At 41.5% G+C, this 26,920-nt stretch overlaps 1 long non-coding RNA gene across 2 annotated transcripts; it reads right to left on the minus strand.

Annotated features, from left to right (window-relative positions):
* Positions 1-865: 865 nt before the first annotated feature.
* Positions 866-26,920, minus strand: LOC308593517. Of its 2 annotated transcripts, XR_014010997.1 has the most exons (5): positions 26,854-26,920; positions 26,460-26,573; positions 24,785-24,948; positions 24,376-24,445; positions 866-1,001 (listed from the first exon to the last, which is right to left on the minus strand). It is a non-coding gene; the product is annotated as an uncharacterized lncRNA (long non-coding RNA). The 2 variants fall into 2 exon arrangements; XR_014010998.1 differs by lacking the exon at positions 26,854-26,920 and having other exon boundaries at positions 26,460-26,756.

The following is a 26,920-nucleotide window of genomic DNA, read 5'->3' on the forward strand; positions in this document are numbered from 1 at the left end:
GAGGAGCTTTGTTGTCACTCAGTTGGATTAAGTTCAGGGCAGGTGAGGATCATGTGCCTCGTCAAGTGGAGAGACACAGCTGTTCAGCTGGAGCAAACCCAGGTGTGTCAATCAAGATTGGAAGGGATATAGGGGAAGCAAGGCAGGGCCTCTGTGTCTGCTCAACTTTAAAATCACATTTTAAATTCCACACTTCCAGAGCAATTTAGGATTTTTTTTAAACAAAGAAATCAGCAGCACTTCAGTGCAAATTTATTATGTACTTTCTTCCTTTTGTAAAGCGTTCTGGAGATTTTTACAGTCAGGCTGTATAAAATTTTTATTAAATAAAATAAACACATTTTTGTATAACGTTCTGACTAATATACACATTCTTCGAGCAATTTCCCCTAAAATAATGCATTATGTACACTATTTTTATTAATATATGCATTTTTATTCTTGTGCCCTTTTCCCCAAAATATGCATAGGTTAGAGACAAGCGAATTTCAAATGATAGCAACAGTTTGGTTTGCATGCTGGTTGAAGAAGTGCAAATTTTGTCATTTTGCATTAAAATGTAAAGAAAATCAAATTTCTCCTTCATCCCTAGCTATTACCAACCTTCTTTTTCAACAACCTATTCTGTGCCCACTATTTCATTTGACTTGCATCCCATAATGCAGTGGGGTTATACTCAATGCCCTCCTTCCATTAATGCAAGGATTTCACGCAACAGAACTCCACCACTCTCCTCTCCCCACCTGTGTCCTGAACCCTCAAAAACCTTTCTAGAGGGTTGATAGAAAACTCAGACTAGATTTAGGGTTTGTGTGTGTGCACAGGTCTCATGCAGGGAGGAGAAGCTCCATTTCACAGCCAAAAATTATTGTGCTAATGGAACAAATTTATTGAATACCATCCCCACCAGGGAATAGGCATTATATTAAAGTGCTGGGTGTCCAGTATAAATTTCACAGGAGGAGAAAATTCCAATTTCATTCCTTTTCTATGTGATGGGACTGTAAAAAAAAAAAAGTTGATTTTAATTATGTGCTATAACAGCTTTGAAGACGAATTGTTGTTAAATGGATAATTACTCATCACTATAGACATAAAATACTGAGAGACATAAAATTAGCAATCCAGGTAGCCTTGCATGTTATGATGGCAACTAGTTTTCTAACACCAATTACACTTCATTTTCCTCCATGCATCACTGTATTTACAGGCTGGAAATGCAAAAGAAGTAACTTTAATATATATCTCCTGCTGCAGTCAAACTTCTTTTGTGACTGGAGAGGATCTATCCCACAGAGAAGCTGAGTGTAAGTCACTGTGCTTTATAATTCACATGGCTAAGATTCAGCAGGTGAGAATGAGTAATTTGGTAGCTTCAGGGGGTGAGAAAATCATTTCAAGGCATCCAAAAGTCTGGCACATAAAAACCCCCTCTGTGTGTCACTTCTTCAGAACTGTCAGTATGTAAGGGACACAGAGTCCAGGCCAGCATCTTAAACTCTGGAAATGCAGAGATTGAGAGAAGGGCATTCTAGCTTCTGCCACCAGAAGACCAAGCATCCAACACATCATTGCAAAACGAAGGCCAACCTGTCTCCATCCACCAGCCAGAAAAGCAAGAGCTTCAGGGGACTTGAGTGTTTTCATTCCTGATAGCTTTATTCCACACGTCATAACAATTTTCCAAAACTGTTTCTTGTTCTAATTTTACCTTTCTATTTCATTAAATCATCATCATCCTTAAAAATGAGTGAATCTTAAACAGAGAGAATAAATTAGCCCGTCTCCTCAGTCAAATGTTATTCATAACTTTATAACCTTTATCAAGCATTTTCTTATAGAGCAATCAGTAAATGAGCATAGGATTGCAGCATTGAACTTAATGGGAGTTGGTTCTAAAACTATGTCTATGAGATTGCACTACTAGACTCTTTTTTTAAATCATCTTAAGCAAATGGCCCCAGAGTCTCTAATTCCCCCCCCCCTTGCAGGGCAGTGGCATAGCACCCCCCCCCCCCGGGGTGGTTGCCCTGAGCACAAAATTGTTGGGGGCACAAAATGTCAACCCCCTAAGCTGCCTCAATACAGTGTGTGTTTCTGTTGCTGGACTCCATTGAAAATGGCTTCCCCATATGAACCAGTAAGTGACCTCTCCAGACAATGGAACAACTCTTCTTTCTTATCTCAGCAGCTGCTGTCTCCTGGGTGATGCGGATGCCATTAGGCAACTGAAGGCACATACATACTCCATCCATTTCCCTTCCTTCCACCCACTCCCCTCTGCATGGCCCCAGCCACTGGCAACCCACGCTACACCACTGCTGCATGGATCCGCAATGGCTTGTTACAATAGTTTAGTTCAGTATTTGGAGTTCACACCTTTTAAAACTAGCTGAACTCACTGAATATAAATGTTTCACCCAAGTTTTAAACAGGTGCTGCAATGTCTCTGTTTACAAATCCAGAACAATACAGCTGCAATACTGCAATAAGTCATGCAATATGAAATTAGCTGGCACAGCAATCAGTGCATCCCATTCTAAGCACGTTTTTTTGCTGATGCAGCAAAGTTTTGGATTGGCCCATTAGGTATGAAAATAATTCATTACCATAGTAATGGTGGACTGACAAAATAATTAAGCCACAGCACTCAGACCTTAGCCAGTTTACTCTTCTTAATTCAGCGAGGTCAAATTGTCAAGGATGGAACTAAACTTACTTAAATTTAAATATTCCAATAAAATTGATTTATAAATAAGGCTATTATTCAGGCAAAAGTTATTTTAGCATCAATGTTTGTTGCCTTAAGGAAAATACAAAGCTAACATTTTATTTCAATAAGAAGGGGGGGAAATGCTGTATATCTTCTGTCTTTTATATCTTTCTAAGGCCAACCAGTCATAAACAAAAATTCATCAACAAATGTGGCATCCAAGGTACACAGGAGAAGAAATCAATAGCTTGACCCTCAATTATCCTTATAAATAGGTCCATCATGAATAACACCCAACAATTAACTAGCTTGCCAGGAAAAGAGCAAGAATTATGATTATCCAGATGGTGCATTCTCCCCTGCCCCACAAAAAAAAGTTTACGCCAATGCTTAGCAGCTGGGTCACACAGATGACAAGCAATTCCATATACACTAGCTGCCATGTTGAAATAAAGAGAAAATGGTGGAAACTCAAACCAACAAGGTGTGTGCTTTAAGATAGCATGGTGCTGTACAATTACTCTGGGCGGGGAATCAAATGTTGGTGTAATAAAAACATTTCAATAAGACTGTGTCTCAGTTAGTCACAGATTATTTAAACATTCAGATTAACAGCACAATACTGTTCATGCAAATCCCACAACAAAGCTGCTGCTATTATGGATGCAGTTTAGGTGAGAGAAAACTGGGTATTGCCCATACCCACAGAAAGAGCAAACTATTGAGTTATTTTGCTCAGTGGCAGAAAAAGAAAAGAGAATTAGCTGGTCTGACACTGGAGTGGCCAAGTGTCCTCTTTTACAGAGGGCTGTAATTTATCTGACAATCTGTTTGGTCCCGGCTGGAGAAGAATACTGTAAGAAGGGAAGGCAGAAAGTTCCTTTCCAGTATTTACAGTGGACCAACGAGGAGCACCTAGCCTCAGTCTTTCCTACTATGGGGAGCTGCATTGTATTTATAATATTTGAATTATAATAATTATTTCTGAATTGGCACACGTAATTACAAATTTGCATATGCATGCTTTATGCAAATCTGTGCCCTATTTTTGGCTGGTTGGTTTCCTCTTTTGTGGCAATGTTTATGTGAACAGCCTAACTAGCCTATCTGCTTCTTTTCTCCATCTTTCTCGATTGTACTTTGCTTTACTGATTCCCCATTGCTGCATGCATTCTTTGGTAAGAAGGTGAGAGGACTTGTAAACAAATAATAATCGAAGTTTGGGTAGGCTTGTAAAGAAAGTCAAAAATTTCCAAGCTGTTCCCTTCCCTTTCACATTTCTGCAAATCTACCATCCAACAACAGTGATAGGGGGGAATGAGAACTGCTTGGGTCTTCAGTTGGCTCCCCAAAGCCTTACCAACAGGTGTTCCCAAGGCACAATGTCAACAACAACAACAAATTTCTTTTAAAAAAAACCATCAGCTTTTCCTGAGATGTCTATGGGGTTGGTGGAATGTAAAAGGAATAAGAACGTTCGTAAACTTAGAAATGGGAATTCACAGCAGTGTGAAAACTTAGTTTATTTAAAGGATCTGAGATTAACCCTACAGAAGTGGGGAGGGATTTGATGTGGATTTGGGCACACTGTGAAATAGCTATAGCAGTTCATAGTTTGAGTAAAACTGTTGGAGTAAAACTGACTGTCAATCATTCTTGATCCAAATATAGCATACAGTTGTTGATACTTGTTAAGCAAACCATGCAAAATATATGATAGGTATCATGACCACACTCACAATCAAGCAAAAATTAAATTAACACCATCTTTTCAACAAGTTCTTTCCTGATATAACTGACATCAGTTGATATAAATAGCATCAGTTCTGCTTTTTCCAGTAATAAGCATTTCAGGTTATAATTTCTTGCTGTTGCCTAATTATATACAATATTATAGCATGCAATAAGGTGAAATTAGCAAGGGCAGAAATGCTTCAATATTCCTGTTCATTATAAATCAGGTTATTTGAAGGCATTTAATTAACATTGTTAATGAATGGCTAGCATTATAGTATTTATGCCACAATATGTACACAGCCGATGCCTCTTAACATCAGTCCTTTGCCCCATTCAGTACTTTTATATCCAGCACTGTAATGAAAAAAGGAAATGTGTTGCTTGGTGTCTAATTTTCAACTGATATATGACCTAAGCACTGTAAAGCAAGTGAAAAGAAGCACATATTGCTTTTCAAGATTCCTGTGTAGTTGTTTCAAAGAGACAGAACTTGAGTCTTAATACAAATAAATTGAACAGTTGCTTAATTTAGTTTGAGTCTGCTTGACATTATAGCAGGCTGGTGGAGATTGTTATGACCCTCTTGGTGCCTTTGGTGTTACTCTCCATTTCAGCACTTCTTCTAAATGTATTTCAGTAAGTGGTCATCACTATGCAATGGAAATATTCTATATGTGTGCAACTAGGTTGGCAAACTTTACACCAGCAGGGATTCTATTACCCCAATGATCCGCATCACTTGCGCACAACCAATGTGATCATAATTATATTATCACCAGCAACAAGGAGAACTCCATTTAGTATAAATTTGGACGGGGGATGACAACAAAAACAACACTGTTTTTCCTAGCTTATTTTGAGGTGAATATGATAAGCTTTGAATATCTGAGCCAGGTGGCTTCTGGCATGGTGTTCTCAAGAGGTGGGTCGGGGAATTCGCTCTGCCTCAGTGGAGCATTCCCAGTCATGGTGAATGGGCGAAATAAGGGGGAGTAAGGGTGACGTGAACCCCTAGGAAGGTCTGAGAGGAGGTCTCAGACCGAAAAAGGCACCAAGCAGTGAAGAAAGGGATCCTCTGTCGTTCCAGCACAGTTTAAGTGGAGGAAGTCAGGGCTCTCAGCGCAAGAAGGACGCAACCCTGACCATGAAATGCCCCAAGACCCCAAGGAGAAAAGCACCAGGTTACTCCATATGGCAGATGGTGGGTACAAACGCACTCCCGTATTTCTGAAGATGAAATAACAAAAATTTATAGAAAGGGAGAGTGGAATTCTTCCGGGAAAATAACAAAGACAGAGTGACGAAATAAGGCTGAAGGAGGTCCACCATGTTTGGCAAAAAAAGCTGTGACCAGAAAGCTCTATAAAAGGACTTAAGAGTGAGAAAGTGCATACTGAGAATAAAAGGCAAAGGAACTTACCAGATTTGGTAAAGAAGAATCAAAACAACAGAGTTATTAAAAAATCTTTAAAAGATATTATCTAAAATGTATAATCTATTATTAGAATGGGAATTAAAAGACGAAGAGGTGAAGGAAGTTATGATTAGGTGGGCCAGAGATATAGGCCACACAATTCGATTAGACCAAAGGGAGAAATTACGGAAATATGATATCAAATTCACAGCCTGCGTCACAATCAGAAAAATATATAATAAAAATGCTCTTTGGGTCGAGCATCTCTGGGGTAGCCCGGGAAGCCTCCTCAGGGCAGCGGGGAGCCTTCATCCCACTGCCCTGGGGAGGCTTCGCGCGACTATTCCTGGCTTTTGCGGGAGGTGGGGGAAGGGACTGAGCGAGGCTCTCTCACTTCCCTCACCTCCCGCAAAAGCTCCCAAGAGCCACATTTTTCCCCTTTAATTCCCCCTTCCCCAGCAAAATAGGTCAAGTGAATTGTTGAAGTTACTTGTAGTTGTTGTTTTTTATTATTATTATTATTATTATTATTATTATTATTATTATTATTATTATTATTATTATTGCCCTGGGGTTACCATTTGGATTTCCTATCTCAGGCATCAAATAACTTGGGCCATTTCTGCATGTGGATCCTCTTCAATGGTGCATGATAATTGTATTTTTGCTGCCTTTGGTTCTAGCAATATTTCATGGATCAGGCAGCCAGGAATATTAATACTAAACTCCATGAGAACAGTCAGCCAGCAATTACAGAACAAAAGCATAAATGAATGAAATACAAGCTATGGCAAGGTTTAAGGCAAGCAGGTAGAGGCAAAAGCATGTTTGGTTGCCCTTGATTTGAATGAAAGGTTCATTGACAATACATAACCTAACCAAGATGGGGTGGTGGTGGGTTGTTTTTTTTAAGCAAAACATTTCTTCCAATTAAATAGAAAGGTTAAGCAAACAGGTTAACAGACTCCAGTGAACAGCATCTGCTTGGTCTGTCAAGCACTTGCTTACACACAGGCATCACATGTATTTTTAGATGGTGTTAAGAGGCACTCAAGCATGTATTCCTAAAACACAGAATTTCAATGAGCTCAACGCATCTGTTTAAGCGTATGTTCCGAGAAGTTACTGTACGTAATTCAGTCTCATGCTTGCTAATATTAGGTCTGGGTTTTTTTCCAGTGGGTAATACATGCAGCACACATTTAACTAATGTGATAAACATAAAGCTGTTTGGAGCTGATTCTAGCTTTTTGATAGCTACAGACCACTCCGGGAAAGCTGCATTCGTTTTTATCTTGCAGAACAGCCACCCAGAAGTTAGTCTGTGATTAATATCAGCTGTTTCTAGAGAGAGCAAATAATATTGCAGAAAAGCTGTCCGGACACCTAGTTGGCTCAATGCTGTCTATGGGAGAGAAAACCTCATTTTTCCAATATGAGTTGCATATTTATATTTGCATTGTTAAGTTGGTTCTTTGTGTCCAGAAGTTAGATGAGAACTTTTCAATGGAGTGGTCCATTGGGGGGGGGGGACTTCAGAAATTAAAAAAAAACCCACAAAGCGTTTTCAAGTCTTTCCCAAATGCTTTCTGTTAAAGCGTGTTCTCCCTAACAGAGAGCACGTGTTGCGGTTGGGGGAACAAGCCACCCTGAAGTGACTAGGCAGATTTGGCAAGGAACCCAAGCCTTAAGGGTTAAAATTGGGTTGCTGGGGATTTTTGATTGTTGCCAATTTTGGAGGAGGGGTCAGAGTCTTTAAATACAGGGGCCAGACATTGGGGCTTTCTCTTGGCCATTTTGCACTGGATCACCCGCCCTCCCTCCCTTTTATTAGGGTGGTTTTTCTTGCTCGCTTGACCTTGCTATGCCTGTCATGGGGTCGTCCGCCTTGGAGCGGGGGCCTGGTAGGAATTTTGCCATTTGGCTGATTGGCTGGTGCCATTTGGTTTTTGCCTACTGTGTAGCAAATCGTCACAACTTGTAAGGTTGGCGGTTAGGCATTGGTTAAATTGGTGCTTGGAGGGGTAAGTGCCTATCCCTCCAAATGATGTGGAAAGGGAATTCCGTTAAAGGAATCCAGGGGCTTGCCATTCTTTTCGTCCTTGTCCGTGGAGCCGGACTTGGGCCGTGTAAGCCCCAACGGAACATGAGGGTGAGAGGTGTGGGTCTGTGTCCCAGCTTCATCTCTCACCCAATACTTGTTTCCCACGCTGGCTTCCGTTGGTGTCCGGAAGGGCCAGCTCTGTCCTTGAGGGCAAGGACAGATAGTCATAACCAATGCCTAAGCAACCACTCACATTTTTTGTATTTGAATAAAGTTGTGGCCAAAAATTATGCCAAAAACCTTAAACAAAAATTGATGTGTGAAGTGTGAATTTTTTTGGTGGGTGGCATTGTGGGACTCAACACGCAACTTGAGAAACATAATACCAAATAATTATTGTTGATATATAAGAAATAAATGTATACCATCTATCATGGATTGTGTTCATCAGTCAGATGGGCATTCAATCAAATTATCAATCAAGGCAAAATCCCATACTCTTGTGCATTACTGAACAAGTGTAAACAGATCGTTACTTTCCAATTCATGAGCTTTTTCTAAAAGTAAAGCAAACAACTACAAATGTCTAAGTATTAGAGATGGGTTCACATTCATGTACCCATTAATTTCTTCTTCATGAGTCTACAGCTCATAAAATGCTTGTCAGCTCAGTCCTTCACATTTTTCAAAAATGGCATAATTGATTTTGATTTTCCAGGTTCCGTTGCAAGAACTCTTTATGCAATGGATTTCACTATCTGCAGTTTTACTGTTAATTGTTTCCTACAATCACAAGGTATCCATCTAGGGGTGTTGTGATTTGTTTGTCTTGCGGAGTCTTTGTTTTCATCATGGCGTAATATCAACAAGGACACAGTCCCATATCTTTTAAATTATTATTGTAAATTTTATTTCTTAATTTGGTATCAAGGCATGCTATAAAATAGTAAAGAGGAGCAGAGAAGAGAGGTGGTTGATTTTTTCTGTAATACATAGCAGTAGCTTTTTTAAAAAATGCAGTAAGGCTGGATTCCTAACTTGACTTACCTGAGAGTAGGCACAACTAGTTTAAATGGGACTTACTGCTGAATAGAATGGATAACTGACTAACCTGGTAAAATACACAGATTGTATTTTTTTTAATGTCAGCCATTAGTGAAAGCAACAACATTTTGTACTTCATGGCAAAGTGTGTGTGTCTCTGTAAGACCTTTGCAGAGAGAGAGAGAGAGAGCAAGAGAGCGCTACCCCAGATTAAGCAATACATCTCCCCCCCCCCCACCCACACATAAGATCAGGAGACAGGAACAGAAACATAACAATGAATGTTAGTGGTGACTATCATCACCTCAGCTGAACAGAGTTCAATGGAATACACATTTTAGCAGCACCATGGACTTGACATAGAAATGGGTGGCACAATTGTAATGGTATGGTTCAATAAGTTGCTAGCCAGTTCCTTATCTTTTTCAAGAGCAAAGAAATTTGTTCCATTAGCTATTAGCAACACTTGCATGAACCTGATCAAATTGCAGAGGTTGTGAATGACCACAAGCAAGTGAACAGGGCTCAGCTCGAGTACAAGTTCCATTATTGCAAAAAACATTATGACCCCTACTAAATATTTGTGGCCAAGTCACTAAGATCCCCCACCCAAATTTCAAAGCAAGGAAACTTCGTGCTAAAAACCATATGATTTTACTGACTTCAGCAAAAACCCAGCTGCAAAACATTTTTGAAATGTTACAGTTCCGCCACATATACATTTACAGTCTCACAAAGAGAATGTGTTTTATATACAGTATGTGGTGACATTTAAAAGTGATATATTGTATGCATGACTAGAAAGGAGGAGGATTTCTCTGTTCATTCTGGTGTCAATAGAAGCAGACCTCTGCAATCATTCATATAATAAAATCAAAAGTACCATTACATTTCTTCCTGGTCTTTTGAAGAAGTACAACTACCTAAGGAATAATCAAGTAAAAATTAAGATAATGAGAATAATTCAGAACATAGCTAACCTCCTCTACCTTGTTTGAATAAAGATGGCACTTGTGTTGTCATAAACTTATTTCACTACAATGGAAATATTCATGTTAATCCTTATATATTTCTAGAACAGAGATGAAGCATTAAGAAAAGCAACACTTCACATTTTGAAGATGAACCTTGAAGTAATTTAAGGCAATAACAACTCTAGAAGAGGAAAAAATGAATTATATTGGTAATATTCAATTCATAGTTGACCATTGATACTAAAGTGGAAAATAAAACTGTGTTTTACTATAACTGGGTTTCCTGACCTGTGGATCACACAATACAAAGCCAGAAAATGTGGATGGACTCAGATGCTGATCTTGAGATATTCTTGCATAATAGCAGGATGAGCCAGGATTCTCCCACCAAACAGATGGTAAGTGCTGTCAACTTTGACATATTGATCAATGCAGTCACTCAACTGACATGAAGGAACAGGTTTTAAAAGAAGAATTAGGGATGGATCTGCCAGTTCTAGTTCTCTCAGTTTCTAGTTTTTCCAAGAATCTTAAATTCAGTTCTGCGCCTTTCTGAAGCAAGTTGTGATTCATAGAATCATAGAATCTATTAGGACCATCTTGTCAACCTCCTGCAGGAATATGCAGCTGTCCCGTATGGTGACTGAACCTGTGACTTTGGCATTATCAGCACCAAACTCTAACCAACTGAGCTATCTAGTATTGGTTAAAAAAAATCCTCATGAAAATCTGAAGCATTTTCTCCTAATAAACACATTTTCAACTAATGTACATATTTTTGCAAGCAATTTTTTTTCTAATATAATCCATTTTTGTAAACATTGCCTGGTTGAAGAACTGCACCACAAAATTTGGATGTCTGGATTTTGAAGAATGGCTGCACTTTGGTTCTCACATTATTTCAAAAAGTGTGCATTTGATAGATTTGTCTTCATAGATTTCTCTTCCCCATCTCTAGCAGGCTGATTTAGGTCTCCAAAAGCTGAGTGTGTGCTGCTGACTACAAATTAGAGTATTGTACATGTCTTTGAGAAAAGCAAACCACCTTTACTCCTAAAACACAACTGTGCTAATCACAGAAAGAAAGCCATGTGGATTTGTCACCTGTTTGGGCTCATATACTAGTCCCAGTCAATCATAGGACTAAGGACATGTCCCCCATACTTGGACTGCAGGAGGCAATGGGTTATAGTGCTATCTATGCAGATACAGAATCTGGGCTGTTAAAGAGCCCTGGCGTTGTCAATATGGTAGCTCACCAGAAGTACGCTGATGACAGCACTAGTATTCTAGTCAAAAACGGCCAAGGACTGTGGGGGTTTTTAGGGGTGTGTTGTGTTAGAATGAGTCTTCTGGTCCTCAGTATATCATGGGAGTAATTTGATAATATTAAGAAAATGAAGATGAAGGCCACATATCCAAATGTAGTGACCTTGTGTTCTATTAAGCATTTGTGTGAGCATCTTCCAGAGGAAGAAGTAAAAGTGTCATCACTCAGGACAATTAAACATGCACTGGACAAAGTGTAATTTTACATTAGGGAATATCTGCTTTGGGAGGCAGATGGCCTGGTTGATTTAAAAGGTCTTTTCTGCATTTAACTTTGAAGCAATGGAAATCATCTGGAAATGAACCTTGAACTAACACTAACCTTAATAGTTGGAAATGAGCAAACTTTCCCAATGACTTTCATTTTTGGGGCTGTGACTAATATTTCTTTGCACCATATTCTAAGCTGCTCCTGGGACTCTTTACAAGTCTCAAAAACAGCTTCCAGCATGGTACAGTGTGACTCCTATTGAAAAGAATGTTTGTATGTATGTATTTACAGATAGGTAGCCGTGTTGGTCTGCCATAGTCAAAATAAAAAAAAAATCCTTCCAGTAGCACCTTAAAGACCAGCTAAGTTAGTTCTTGGTATGAGCTTTCGTGTGCATGCACACTTCTTCAGATACATGCACACGAAAGCTCATACCAAGAACTAACTTAGTTGGTCTTTAAGGTGCTACTGGAAGGAATTTTTTTATTTTGCATGTATGTATATAATCCCTAGATCTACTTCCATGTCAGTGTATATAGGATTGCAGTCCAATTGTTACAGCCTTACAGAGCCTTCTCTAGCTGCACAATTCATGGTTTACTCTGAAGTCCCATTTTGTTACACTCTAGTAAATTCATTTTAGAATCGCAGTCTAGGACAATTGGTGTAGAACACAACACAACACAATACCCAATCCTGCACAGGGACACATGGTACAACCAAACTGTGATCTATATTCTTGAGCAGTTCAGTCCATGTGTGATGTTTCAATGGACCATGTGTACATGGTCAACCACTTGAACAAACATGTGTACAGCATGATGCGAAAACAACCCTTATGGTGTGTATTTTGTGGGAATCCAATTAAAACAGGGGAACGAAATACAATTCATCAAAACATAAGGAAACACAAAATGCACAACCTTTGGCAAACGTATAGAAAGAATCTATAATGCTGTATCTTGACCTCGGAGATTGATCTTAAGATCAAAGTCTGTTTAACAGATTTTTTTGCAAAATGTACAGCAGGATATCAGGAGTTCAATAGTAGAATGGAACAAGTCCCTTAATTCCTGGACATTAATTTGGGTACTTGGTGCTGGCATACTGCCAAGAGCTTCGAGCCACCGTTGCTGGTGCACAGCTACTCCAGAACACCCACACACACTCTTTTCACTTTCACCTCCAAAATATGCACTTTTAAAAGGTGGTCCTCAAATTATTTCAGTGAATATGAGGGATCCAGCTCTTTTGCCACTTTCAGAGGGTGAAAAGCATAAGAAGCATAGTGGATGTGGTTGCTAGGCAACCACTTGTGCTTGCACTCCTATTCCTGGTACATAATCACCAGGAACTCCCCCACTAGGATTTCCAAAGTGGCTGTGCCAAAGGTTCTGTTCCCCATCAATCATGATTGCAATGACCTGCATACTGGTTTCCTGTGCCAGATGACAATGACAGCCAATCAGAAAGTCCAAGCTGCTATTGCCTTTGATGCTTCTCCAGTCCCAGGTTGAGCCAGTGTAGGTGAGAAATCTTTAGCATACCAATATATGAGAATCTTCCCTTCTGTCATTATCACATACCATATTTCTCAATATCAAGGTGCACAACTGCATCTGCATCACATTTGGCAACGGGGGCAACTGGCAGCATAACAAATCTGATGCACTGGCTTCTAGGTGTTCTGGAGATAGTTACATAAAGGTGCATGATATAACAGAATAAAGGAAATGCATGCACACTCCATCCTGTACACGCATACTCGATCCTACACACACACACACACACACACGATGTAGTAAGATCAGGCTCAAGTCACCTTCATGCTTTTTACCTTAAAATCTTGATCAACATATAAGTGTGGAATATAGTTGTCCCTTTTGTTAAGCTCTATTGCTCTATTGGTTTCCAGTAGCTGTACCTATCTCAGAAAGCATTAGGTCATGCCGGACCCAGCTGCCCCTGTGAGCTTCTCTCTGCAATGGTCACTGAATGAACTTTTTGAGAGTGAGTTATTGATAATGACTCTGAAACAATTTCTTCCATTCTCAAGCATTTGGCACTTTGAAAAGTGCTTTTCCCCCTTGCAAAAGACCAACTCCCCCCTTAGGCATCTTTCGGACATGATTAAGAGTATGGGTTACTTTGGGTTGCCAGAAAAGGAGAAATATATCAAGCTGTTAACCATTAAAAAAATTTCCCTGTTTCTATCGATTAAGTATCATTTCTGGGATGTGGGATGACCTTGACTCCTTGCACATACCCTTTAGGCAATTTCCCCCTCTCTTTTAGGGAAAGATGTATACCACATCTGGCTTTGGTAACACAATTCCACTTAAAGCACCACTGGACATTTTTGTTCCATATTTAAAGATGTGTGGTTCTTAAAGTAAATGTGATCTCCTTTTCATGTGCGCCTCTTTGCATGTTGGAGAGGGCTACACACAGAGAAAATAAGACCCACACTGAACATTTCTACTTAACCCATCTCCCTCCTACCTGATTCCCTCAGGACTAGGCCTATATATAATTTTGCCAATTTTTATTGAAAGAGACAACCACCCTCTACCACAGCTTTCATCAACTTAGTGTCCTCTGGATGTTTCAGATGACAGATCCAACTCTAGCTCCATTGTGGTGGATAGGGCTGATGGGATTTGTGGTCCAAAAGATTCAAAGGACACCAGGTGGGTGAAGGCTTCTCTATCACACACACACACACACACACACACACACACACACCAGAACTTAATTTGAGCTAAGTCTTACCAGGCCTGGTTTCCATGCCAGGAATCAGCATGGAACATGTGGTATAATAAGACTATTTTAAAGTATATCCAGAATATACTTATTTTATGAAGCCTTTTATTGAGTTGGATCATTGATGAGTCCAGCCCTCATTGAAATGCCAGGCTAGATGTGATTTTAACCATGTCATTGCATTTAAGGGAAAAATCCACCATCCATCCATCTACCTTGAGGCAAGGTGCTTTCAGAAGATGTTTTGCCGATGCTTAGGGGGTGGGGTGGCAATTAGTATTTGGAGGAACTTTGAAAGGCATCAGTCAGTACTTTAAAGAATTCATCTTTCGTAGTTCACAGTCAGGGAGAGTGGGGTGGCAGTGCTGAGTTATGCCTCCTTCAGCAAAAAAAAATGCAGTTCTGGCACTGTATGCCTCACCTCTGCCTGAATCCCGAAAGGGCCATAACTAGCCTCCACAATTTTGGAATATGGAACTGATAGCATATGGCTGTTTTAAAGCAGGTTTATGTAGGAATTACGAATGATTATGGTGATGGTAATGATATTTGGGTTCCAAAATGTATGAATTGCATCATGATTATGGTAATGAATGCAATATTTAGGTTCCAGAGACTAACATATTCTGAAACCTGTAGGCTTTATGCAGGGATGCTTGTCAGATGAGCAATATGTCAGAGCACATAAACACTAAACTCTGAGAACATTTACTGCACTGTCCAACACAAGATTGAGACTCTGGCAAATTTCCCATAGAGTGTTTCAAACCCTCTGTTTCAAATGAACTTATGCCAGGCCTTCCATCTGTGTTGCCACAGAGAAAGATGTGATATTGGCTCAGACTTTCTGGCACCATTTTGTGTGTCTCTTGTGATCTGGTCTTTGATAAAGTGTCTGCTGCAGATGTCAACTAGGTCAAGCTGAAAGGGGGAAATGAAATGGTGCAGCACAGAGAAGCAGTAGCGATTAAAATAAAACCCAGCCCAAATGGTACCCTTGAAATCTCCTCTTCCAAAAGGTTTAGGGATGTCACATCTACTTTTCCAGTCAATGTTACTTCCATCAAAACAGCATAGGTCCTCATGTTGCTAACATTTTATAATATTCCTTTTATAACAACAATAAAAAATAATGTTCACAGTGAAGCTGGAATCCAGCCGAAACCTTCTCTCTTTTACACATCCTATAAATCTACATCTTGCATTCTCAGTCAGAAGCTCAAGTGTCTGCACATAGCAAGTGCCTGTCAGTAAAAGAACAGCCTCAGGAAATGTATTTTGTTTTCTGTCACCAAGGAAGAACAATAATCTACTGTGAGGCAGACAGAGAATGTATACTAGCTAGCTGCAAACAACCAATCTGCACTGCCACTGTGTGCCTTCTCTAGCCCAGTTCAGGCAAATGTCTGAGGTATTCTGTCAGTGTGTGACCAAGGAATGGCACATCAAGTGTTGAAGCGTATAGGAGCAAAATCAAGGGCACAGCGGGCAGTCTGATCAACATGGGCTATGCTTCTTGTCCTGATTCTACTCACAGACACGACTTGATTTCTCATGACATCACTAGTCAGGTTACTTAAAAGGTCAGTTTTCAAGGATGTTACTTGCTGGTTGCTGTGTTGGAATCCAACGACTCCAATGTTGCAAACAACATCTAATCTAGCAAAATTTCATCTGGTTTTATCTTGGCACTCAGAGGCAATGTCTGGCCACTACCAAACATCCATTAAGTTTGCTCTCGGATTTAATTGCTCGTCTTTCTAATTTTACATACCCCATTTCATTGTCATCCATACATTAAAATAATGTTTACTTGAATTTCCTCAGAGAAATCAGTTGCTTGTTTTTCTCTTTTTCTGTAATGAGACAGGAGAAATTAAGTGCTCCAGTTAATGAATATTTAATGGTTTATTTGTTGGGGGGGGGGGCTGTGAGGATTAAAATTTGCCACGGTCTACAGAGTTTTAAGCAAAAATCAAAAGAAATACACACACAAACACACATATACTAAAATTATTATGGGCCTCATGAGTCATGGATTAAACTAAGGATCATCAAACTTAAGGGGGTGGTGCCTTGGGTACATTTGGAATTTTGAGAAACTGCCATTGGGTTGCTTCCCTCCTTCCCATCATTCCCACAATAGACAGAAAGAGACATCCTTTTCAGTTGCTCATTTTTCTAATCTTAGATTCAGTTCTCCACATTTCCGCATTACTTTGCACCTAAAAATAAGAAGCCCTCATGAAAATTCACCATTTTAATGTGAATTTCTTCTAATTTGCATATGCTGTATTACATTTTGCCTAATGTACACATCTTTGCAAGGCAATTTCCCCATAAATAATGCATTTTGGTATGTTATTTCCACTAATATGTGCATTTATATGGATACTTTACCACAGTATCTATAGACATTTTTGTACATTTTGGCTGGAGAACTGCACTGCAAAATTCAGAGAAAGACCCATTTTGAAGGAAGGATGTGTTTTGGTTTTCTTATCATTTCTGAAAGTGAGATTTGAGTATAATGACCTCAAAGTGTGAACTGAATCAAATTTCTTCCCCATCTCTAGGTCTGAGTAAAAGCCAGTCGTATCAAAATAGAACCTCTAACTAGCATTATTTGACGCAGAAATTAAAGCTTACATTGATAGACTGCACAGCACAAATCACGGGACATTTTCAAGGGCACCATGTTGCTGACCCCATTATTAAACTAAACACATTCCTTTTTCAAACTATGGTTATGCTGAAAAATTCTACAATTTTTAAAAACCATTCTTCCACTTGCACAGCAGGATTTTCCTCTATCCCCTCCTCCCATGTGCTACTTGTGCCCTCTAAATTTTCTCTGAGGGGTTGGGGAAAGCCCCATAATAGGTTTAGGGACTGTGTGGGGACTCATGGGGGAAGAGAGTGGAGGAAGTCCCATTGCTCAAGCAGACCTGGCACGCATACCCCACTTAGAACTACGTTGAATTCCTACCCAACGAAAACAGGCACATTGTCAGGGATGAACCAGAGGTCTCATGTTCCCCAGAGGGAGGGGGAAGCCTGGGAGCGGAAGATGTGGACGAGGTGCCCGAGGGGGAGGGAGGCAACGAAGAGAGAGAGACTGGGTTAAGCTCAGGCTCAGAATCTGGGGGGAGGTTTACGGCCGCCTCAAGAGGCGTGTGGTAAAGAGGAGGGTAGAACAACGGGGTGAGAAACTTCGCCATTTTATGAGCTGTTGGAAAGGCAAATGCAGGCTTCAGCAGAGATCTGAACTGAGTGACTCTGATGGATGAACGGTGTGCTAATGGCCCATTGTAAATATTGTAAATAAAGACTATAAAAACGTCAAGAGGCTCCCATGGCATCTGTGGTGAGGAGAGACACCCACAGCTCTGACACACATGACATCCAAAATAGGACCCTCATTGTGATGTGTCAGTCACATCCTCCAGAGCAGCTGCTCCCGATTAGGTAAATACTGCAGACCCCCTGCTTTTCAAAAGCCAATCCATGGACCCCCTACTTTTGAAAAGGTTGGTATCTCTGTGGTAGTTTTTGTTATGTAACTGGTGCCACAAACCCCCTGGGTGGGTTACATACACCCCTGCAGTCCGCGGACCACTGGTTGGAGACCACTACTCTAAACGACTGATGCAGTACAGTGGTACCCCGCAAGACGAATGCCTCGCAAGACGGAAAACCCGCAAGACGAAAGGGTTTTCTGTTTTGGAGGCGCTTCGCAAGACGAATTTCCCTATGGGCTTGCATCGCAAGACGAAAGCCCATAGGGAAATGCTGGCGGTCGGGAGCAAAGACTTTCGCCCACAGCTGGCCTTCAGAAGAGGACCTCTTCTGAAGGCTGGCGGGGGGCAAAAGTCTTTGCTCCCCCCCCCGCCTGCCTTCCCCCCCGCCTGCCCCGGGCGATCTTAAAATGCTGGCGGGCGGGAGCGAAGCGTTCGCTGCCGACCCCCAGCATTTTAAAATCTCCAAGGGACAGCAGAGAAGTCTCTGTCCCGGGGAGATTTTAAAATGCTGGGGGTCGGGAGCGTTCGCTCCCGACCCCCAGCATTTTAAAACGCTGTTCCGAAGCGGGGGCGGGAACAGCTGCCCCAGCCGCCCCGCTTCGGAAGGATGTTCCGAAGGGGGGAGGTGGGGCGGGAACAGCTGCCCCATCCGCCCCGCTTCGGAAGGATGTTCCGAAGGGGGGAGGTGGGGTGGGAACAGCTGCCCCATCCGCCCCGCTTCGGAAGGATGTTCCGAAGGGGGGAGGTGGGGCGGGAACAGCTGCCCCATCCGCCCCGCTTCGGAAGGATGTTCCGAAGGGGGGAGGTGGGGCGGGAACAGCTGCCCCAGCCGCCCCGCTTCGGAAGGATGTTCCGAAGGGGGGAGGTGGGGCGGGAACAGCTGCCCCATCCGCCCCGCTTCGGAACGATGTTCCGAAGGGGGGAGGTGGGGCGGGAACAGCTGCCCCATCCGCCCCGCTTCGGAACGATGTTCCGAAGGGGGGAGGTGGGGCGGGAACAGCTGCCCCATCCGCCCCGCTTCGGAACGCTGCGAAGCCGGGCGGGGGGGTGGTAACACCTTCTGAAGGCGGGCAGGGGGCGAAAGTCTTTGCTCCCCCCTGCCTGCCTTCCCAGGGGCTTTTAAATCGCCCCGGACAGCGGAGAAGTCCTCCGCTGTCCGGGGCGATTTTAAAATGCCGCCCGCCAGCATTTTAAGATCGCCCGGACAGCGGAGAAGTCCTCCGCTGTCCCAGGGTTTTTTAAAATGCTGGGGGTGGGAAGAAAAGCCCTTGTCCCCCCCCCCCAGCCTTCAGAAGAGGTCCGGGGACAGACTGTCCCCGGACCTGGCCTGAAGGTGGTTTCCCTAGGAACGCATTAATTGATTTTCAATGCATTCCTATGGGAAACCGTGCATCGCAAGACGAAAAACCCGCAAGACGAAGAGAATTGCGGAACGAATTAATTTCGTCTTGCGAGGCACCACTGTATTGGTGCTTTCCTATGAATTAACCGTATAAAGCTGTAAACATTTACACAAAGAAAGGGACCTGTTTTGTACTTCATCTGACACAGGTCTCTGTCATATTTCTGACAAAAGAAGAAGAAGAAGAAGAAGAAGAAGAAGAAGAAGAAGAAGAAGAAGAAGAAGAAGAAGAGTTTGGATTTGATATCCCGCCTTTCACTCCCCTTCAGGAGTCTCAAAGCGGCTAACAATCTCCTTTCCCTTCCTCCCCCACAACAAACACTCTGTGAGGTGAGTGGGGCTGAGAGACTTCAAAGAAGTGTGACTGGCCCAAGGTCACCCAGCAGCTGCATGTGGAGGAGCGGAGACGCGAACCCGGTTACCCAGATTACGTGACTACCGCTCTTAACCACTACAAAAGTCCCATGTTCATTACCAGGTCAAATTTTTAAAAGTTCTTAAGCTCATGTTTGTGGCACATTTTCAAAAGTGATCTTTATTTAAAAGAACCTCTTAAGAACGGGCTGGAGAAGAACAAAAAGGCTAGGCATCTTAAGAGCTTAAGGGGTTTTTTGATGAAAAATTATGTTCTTTCAGGATCAATGGTATAACTGAATGGCTACTAAGTAATAACAATTACTCTGCATTCAATTCCCATAGAAACCAGTAGTACTGGATAGTCAACCAAGGACTTCATGCTCTTCTAACTGCAATTATTGTAAGTTCCCAAAGCAGAATTTTTGCTGGTGCTCAGAATAAGTATGGTACTTAAATTCCCTCCACTTCAATTATTTGCCTCATTGATGTACTCTGAGACCACTTTGCTCCATACGATGGGAAAGCCAGATAAGGCCCTTGGCAGTTCTATCTTTATTGGGATGAATTATTCATCATAGAAACAAAATAACAAATCGGAAGCTGAGGAAAATGGAGCTGATGCTAAAGCCATATGTTGGCCTCCTTCGATTCTTGGCTCTGTGCAGTCATAGTTCTCAGATGCCAGGAAGGCCTTTAAGAATGGCCAGCAGTGCAGTCCTATACATTACATTACAGCACTGGAAGTAGCAATTAAGGTTTGACCTCTTCCTAATAAACTGAGGGGAAGTTATCTACTGCTTCCACACACTTCTGTCGCTTGCCAGCAAAAGGTCTCCTGCGTTTTCATGCGAGAGCTGTATTTAGGTCAATGCATCATGGTGCTAAGTAATGTGCTTTTCAAAAGACAAAGGATGCTGCTGTGGTCAAAGGAGATAAACAAGGTCAAGGTAAAAATAATGATTGCTACTTCACCCTTTTGGAGCTAGGATTTTCATGAGCCTGGTGCTCATAACCTAGCAGTAGATCCCCTGTGCTGCTTTCTCTGTATGTCAGGCATTTAGTCCATTACGTGTTTCATTTCAGAGGGGATTTTTCTGCACATGTTTAAAGGAAAGAGGCATCATGGAAGGCAGGGGATGGCTCAGTCGGTAAAGCCTGAGACTCTTAATCTCAGGCCAGGAGTTCAATCCCCATGTTGGTGAGAAAGATTCCTGCACTGTAGGGCGTTGGACTAGATGGCCCTTGTGGTCCCTTCAAACTCTAGAATTCTATGGTTCTATTTTGTGTGGAATAATAAAAGTTGAGCTGCAGTCTTGTACACGTTTAACCGGTGTGAGCGAGCTTCTTTGGTAGATGGGTTTTCACACATTTTAAGAGTCTTCTGAATTAGAATCTCTAGTGACAGTAGCACATATTGGGAGATTAATCTGGTAACTTAGTCACACAGGTCTCAATATGGGGATATTTACTGAACACATGCACAACCAAAATATGCACATTTAAGTGAATATCTTAGCAAATAAGCACACAAACACTTTTCTTTGGTTTTCTATTACGCATGCACTGTTAGAGTTGTTGCAAGCAGAATCCCTGGTCTGCACTTTCTGCAGAGCAGAAATGAATGTTCTCCATCATAACAAACAACTGCAAAACTTTACTGGAAACAGTCTTAAAACAGTTACAATTAAATGTTGCAAAATAAAAAATAATACATTGCTTTTAAACAAGCAAACAATGTGATTCTGTATTCTTTAAATCCTTAATGCAGTTCAGTAACTTTCCTCTCTCTGCTCCCAGAGAGAGATCCTATGCAAGCATCTTGCTTGTTCAAGATCGCTCACCTGAAGTTTATAATGCAAGATGCTGAGTTCTCAGGTTTCATCTTCCTGCCATGAGAGATCACTGCTTGGGTTTCCAGGTTAAGTCATCCATTAGCCTTGAACACTCTCTTTGCCACATTTTCTAAAGACAAACCTCTTGAGCAAACTTAATGCAAACCTCTCTACATAGCATTTTGGCTTTGGTTTGGTTAATATCTAGCAGCATGAATAGGCCCCTTTCAAGAAACAGCAGATTCCCATCTATATCCATTGCCTTACTTTTACGAAAAGTTTCAATATCTCACTCTCTGCAACACAAAACTATCAACAATGCAACAGTTCTTTTTGCTATTGATGCAGTTTTGCATTCAGTAGTTGTTTTCAATAGTTCATGCCTAGCCTTTTTCATCACCTCCAAGACCAGCAGAGCATAAATATCTGCTGAAGACACAACATATATTAAACAAACCAAAGATTGGTGGAATTGCTGTGCATTTATTTAACAATCAATCAGTTGGATACGGCATGCAATCTAATCACATTTCTTATTGGCAATTGTGCTTTCTTTTCTGATAGTCCTGTGAATGCTTTACCAGGATCTCTTTATATTTAACAAACATCAATGGGGAAGAGACAAAAGAAGAAGCTCATTTTATTCGTATGGGTCAACAAATTGTTATAAAACAGTTGTATTTATCCATTGTATTTGATTCATGAAAGCCTGTGTTGATTGCAGTAATTTATCAAATGCTTCTACATTTCAGCTACTTACATTTTCAATCTCTCTGTGTGCCTATTGTGAATTGCTGACCACTTCTCACCAGCTCAAACTTCAGAAACTTTGGAACCAACATAGTTAGAAATTAGAATCATAGAGTTGGAAGGGACCCAGGGGTCATCTAGTCCAACCCCCTCCAATGCAGGATTCTCAGCTAAAGCATCCATGACAGATGACCATTCACTTTCTGCTTAAAAATCTCCAAGGAAGGAGAGCCCACCACTTCTTGTGGGAGTCTGTTCCACTTCTGAAAAGCTCTTACTGTCAGAAAGTGTTTTTGAATGTTCAGTCGGAATCTCCTTTCTTGTAACTTGAAGCCATTGCCTCGAGTCCTACCCTTCAGAGCAGGAGAAAACAAGCATGCTCCCTCTTCCATGTGACAGCCCTTAAGATATCTGAAGATGGGTACCATATCTCAGTCTCCTCTTCTCCTGGCTAAACATACCCAGCCCCTTCAAGCGCTTCTTGTAAGGCTTGGTTTCCAGACCCTTGATCATCTTGGTTTCCCTCCTCTGCACACATTCCAGCTTGCACCAGCCCATCACTTTCCTAACTGCACTCAGGTTGATTAAAAAATTGCACTGGAAAGAGCAGGGTAACAACCACTAGCTGGCAATATCATAGAACTTCCATGTGAACAAATCATTATGAATATTCAGGCAGTCTGGATGCTCCCTCCATCCCTCAGAATTGTTTTCCTTCTCAGAGCTCCAGTCTTCCTGGATGAGGAGCCTTGTAGTATCGAACTCTGAGCATTTCCTTGTTAAATAGCTGAAAGTTTGGTCAAGCTGGACTGACTTGAGCAAAGCTTTCACTCTGAAGTTGTCTTGACCTTTATGCTTATATTTACAGTTATAAATATGGGTAGAATATGCTGCTTCATGCATTCCTTTGATAGATGAAAAGCTGGGATTTAAATTAAATTAATTATGCCATGCAGAGTTGGCAGAATTTGGTCAGAATGCAGTGTGTTTGGGGAGAGGTGAAAAAAACAAGGGGGAGTTATTCAAGCCATCTTCTAGGGAGGTTTCCTCTTTCACCTAGATGCTTATAAAGATAATTTAGGAGGGTATCACAACCTGTAGGTAGCAGCTAAAGAAATAATGCAAGGGTGCCAGGAAGTCAGCAGCCAATTTTTGCAAGCATGCTGGATGGAAGTTTCTAGCATAGGGTTCCCTCCCAGAGCTAATGGCATCAGTCCATAGTGTGGGCAAGCCCTCCTGCCCCTGAGTTTGAGTCCTGATGGTCCCCCTCCATGGCAGCTGCTATGTAAAAAACAAAAATAGGTCACATCAAATGTTTATACACATTTAATATCACATCTAGTGTGGTGCTAAATGGAAAACTCCCCAAGGGTATTTTTACTGATCTGTAAACCATTGCGGGAGCCTTTCTAGTTGAAGAGCGAATGAATGAAAGATCTATCTGAACTCCAGTACCAAATAATTGTGCTGATGTCCTTCGAAAAGTGTCTCACACACAAATCCCCAGGTTCTTGGAAATTTGAAAAAAATCATTTCCGAATTTCTCACTGAGTGGAATACTAAAAAAAAAAAAAATTGATGGTGTGTGTTCCTTTTGATCATGACCAGGATTAAGAGATGTTCAAGAGCAGCACTACACAGGACATTCACATATAATTGAAACTCTGGATGAATAAAGCTATCATTGACTCAGACATATCTCTTCTAAAAGATAGCCAAACATCATCTTTAAGGGGATGGGGTGGGGGTGAACACTTACAAGAAAACATCAAACCTTATTACTCACATCCTCATTCACATCTTTCTAAAACCATTTTTCCTTGGTGCAATGCAATGCTATTTTAAGGAATGCCTTCATACAAACATTGTATTTCAACGAAACCCTTTATTTATATGCTGAAACCTGAGCTTTGAAAGAATTTCCTGCCCAGATGAATAGCTTAGATGAATTCAAAAGTCAAATATCAGAAAAGAAGCCATTATGAAGTGAAGCAATCTTGTGGGTTTTTACAGATTTTTCAGAGCTCCAATGACAAACCGAACAATGTTGAAAATTATTGACTGTGCCTGCTATGCACAAAACAATACCCCAAAGAGAGTGACTAGATTAATTTGGCCATTTGTCTTTTTAAATGTTAAAACTCTCAGTGCAAGTTCTTTGTTGTTTGTCAATGACACTGAAGTTTTTTTGTTTGCAATCCAGCCCTCTAAATAAATATTTTTAGAAAGCAGATGACTGTGTTGTTTGTAGCACTGTTGTTCTTGCAAAGTAGAAAGCACAAACCTTGGTTCTTTGTGAGATGTTTTTATTCTGTTGAAGGACATGACTCAATAGTTCAGGTTATTTGGCTCCACTGAAAGGCGAAGTGAAGATATTAATGTGTCCTCCTTTCAGAGAGATATATGACACTACCATTGCAATATTCCTTACCGTGGAATTTTCCGGCACATTAAATAGAAGGTACCACCTACAGAGTACTGGAGTGACGTCTCACCTGTACCCATTGGGAATCTGATAAAAGGGCATTGACCTGCCTAGGACACACAAATAAATGATCCTTTTCATAGTTGTACGCCATGTCCAAAAGGCTCCAGAGGTTAATTAAGAAGGCTCATAGCCAAAACCTCTCCCCTTGCAGGAGTCCATTGCTAATTAATCATTTTCTAATCAAGTTTTTTAAAAAAAGACTTACATCAATTAGCAGGTCAGTTTTCAGTGCCCTGACATGGTCAAAATGCTCAGACTTTATAGCTTGGTTGTTGGCATCTGTCTGTCTCGGGAGACAATGGAGGAGAGCATCTTTGGGGGTGAAGTCAAACTGTTGGAAGGTTGCAGCGCTTGCTGCGGCTATAGAGACTGATGCAAAAGAGACATGTTTTGTTGCAGCTGGGGCAGATGAAGGCATCCAGTTGTGGTCAAAATGCTCAGACTTTATCTAGTTGCAAACAAACGCCTCCATGGCTTCCTTGAGCATGTCCAAGAAAAGACAGAATGCACCCACTTATAGTTGTTTTTAAGCACAGCGTCATAGTGGCTTAGCAGCATAGAAAGATGTCTTATACTAAGGGCAACTGGTGCATCTATCCATCTGTCTACCCTTACTTATCAACAACTCTCTAGGGTTTCAGACAGGGATCTCTCTAAGCCCTACCTGGTGATTCTGGGAACTGAACCTTAGACCTTCTGTGTGCAAAGCAGCTTCTCTGCCACTGGACTATATTCTATTTTAAATAAGCCCAATCTTCCCCCAATACTGCTGCTTATCCAAGGGTCTTTCCCCCTTGTTGTGCACCAGGATCATCTCCTTTCCCATTTGAGCTGAGATGAAGGTATAGAGATCTTTAGTCATCTCCTTCCTAGCATGAACACCAGCAGAGACTTTAGCAGAGCCCTCCACTTACTTCTCAACTAGTTCTTGCCACAGCACAGATTGCACGAGAGCAAGCTGAATAGGTTGGAGATAGAACTTTTCTCACTCCTGGGCTGCCTTTTCTCACAGGAGAGAAAGCAGCTAAAGCCATGACCCTCCAAGGAATGGAGTTTGTTGTTGCTGGCCCTTGAATCTCTGCAGATTTCAACTTATGGGTCTTGTTAAAATTAGTTGCCTAATACTGGGGTCTCTAAAGGCCAAACTGCATATAAAATGGGGTGGGAGATCTGTCATCAGAACTGACTCACATCCTTTTTGTTTGTGCTTGAAAGCAGATGCAGTGAGTTTCAGTTCTGACTGTAGCAAAGCCACTTGGGGAAGTGGGATAATCAACTCTTTCCTCCCTTGCTGCTTTCTCGAGTGAGAGCCACCACCCCCCCACCAGCACCACCAAAAAGCGTCTGTATTTCACCAAGGGGGAAATATGGGTACAGAATGCTGTGCTTGTATTTTCCTTCATCTGGATAAACTAGCTGGAAGAGGAAAAACTTGAATTGGGAAAACAGTACAGGGGAAAGAGGATAAAACAACTTCCCCAATGCCAGGGCTTCCCTGGATTTGCTTTTATGTTCAAATGAAGGCATCAGGAGTTCCAGTCATGGATCTTCTGCATCATGTGTAGTTTTGGCCATCCAGGAAACACAGCGGTAGTGTGGACTGGACCTACTAAGTCTCAATCCTGATTTTGTACCACAATATGTTCCTTTAGAAAGCACCCATAGATCAATCTAGCCCAATTTTATGGGCCTGCGCTTAACTGTGATCATATCTGATGCTCAAATCCCAGACTCTCTTGTACATGTACATTTCTTATTATCTCCATCCATCACAGTGGCAAGGCTAACCTCTGTGCTTGACTTTTCATTGCAGGTTGGTTCAAGACGGCATTATATAGGACTGGGGAAAGGATTTATATCCCAGATTCAGCAACACATACCTTACAGCTCCAAGTAATGCAGCCTTCTTTCATCTGGTGCTCATTTTCCTTCAGTTGAATCCTATTACCATCCAAGCACCCCGCCTGCCTGAGGCAAGCCTCCAGCTTGTTTATCTGCAAGAGGGCAGGGGAGCAGTGGAATGGGACAAGGCAGAAACTTAGCAGCTGAATGATAAGATGTAATAAATCATTGTTAGAGCATACATTTAATAGGTCCAAAATCCTTCAATCCTTCTTTTTGCTGCCAGCAAACTAAAGATAGATTCATATACAAACACATTCTCTTTCCAGCAAGTAATTTTCTACATTCAGTTCTTGGTGACTATCACATAATGTGTTATCACACAAATAGACATGCTAGGTTCTTAAAATCTTGAGACTCTTAAAATCTGACTGGCTAGGGGAAGAGTAGAACGTGCGTCCCAATTGCCTGCAAAATAACTTGCCACAGAGCTCTTCTC

Source organism: Podarcis bocagei, assembly GCF_964188305.1.
Source record: "Podarcis bocagei genome assembly, chromosome: 8".
Taxonomy (NCBI): Eukaryota; Metazoa; Chordata; class Lepidosauria; order Squamata; family Lacertidae; genus Podarcis; species Podarcis bocagei.